This window comes from Penaeus monodon, chromosome 3, assembly GCF_015228065.2.
Source record: "Penaeus monodon isolate SGIC_2016 chromosome 3, NSTDA_Pmon_1, whole genome shotgun sequence".
NCBI lineage: Eukaryota > Metazoa > Arthropoda > Malacostraca > Decapoda > Penaeidae > Penaeus > Penaeus monodon.
The window spans coordinates 18,757,365-18,758,373 of record NC_051388.1 but is presented as its reverse complement, the minus strand read 5'-3'; positions in this window follow the sequence as shown (position 1 = coordinate 18,758,373).

The following is a 1,009-nucleotide window of genomic DNA, read 5'->3' as shown; positions in this document are numbered from 1 at the left end:
TAAAATAAAATGGATAGGTAATTATGTGAGAAATAATAACACTAATATATGGATATCTACCTGTAGATTGCTGCTGTTAGAGAACCTCTCAGTAGCTGTCATTTGTACATGACATAGCAGACAATTTAAGATAGTCCATCACAATTATGCTCAAGAAGTTGCAAGCTGTCTGCTCTTCAGAATGCTAAACCTAGAGCAGAAGATGGAAGGAATGTCTTTGAAATCTGTTATCTTATAAATTATTTCCTTAGCTATAAATCAAAAAAGGAACAATGGCTTGTCAACACTCAAATAAATGAAAAGGTTTTGAAATCAAAGCAGGAACCAAATCAAGGAATATATTTTGGCTATGTAACTGATTATGGAGAGAAAACTGATACATGAAAAATTTTGATATAAATGCATAGACATAGTTTCAAAATTCGCTGGACACTGTAGGTAGTAGCATTGCTATTTCTGCAACTGATTTTTTTTTTTTTACCAAAGGTACATGCTAAAATTCTTATTTACATTATTGAATATCTGTAAGATTTTGGATTTCCTTACAGATGTTGCTGTTAATTTGTATATAGTAACTATATTGTGGTTGTACAATAGTATTACATGCAATCATAATAACAAATGGTCTGACAATTTGTTGATAACTGTTCCACAATTTCATAAGGTTGTACTATGTTACAGTGAACGTCCAGAGAATATTGAATGTGTCTTCAATGAGAGAATAATATCACTAAATATTTATTCAGTGCTATATCTTACTAAATGTGTTGTTATTTTAGTTGCTTAGAAGGCAATATTGAAGATAAAGGTTTAATACTGCATGCATTCACATTTTATGGTTTCCATGTAAAATCCTCGAACTATTTCTGTAACACTGAACAGTATAGCAATCATTTCTATATTATAATTACTGCAGGATCTTCATATTCAATCGCTGTAAACCAGAGGAAATAATGCATGCACTGTGATCATATCACATTAAAAAGCCTTGCAGTTATATTTCCGTCAG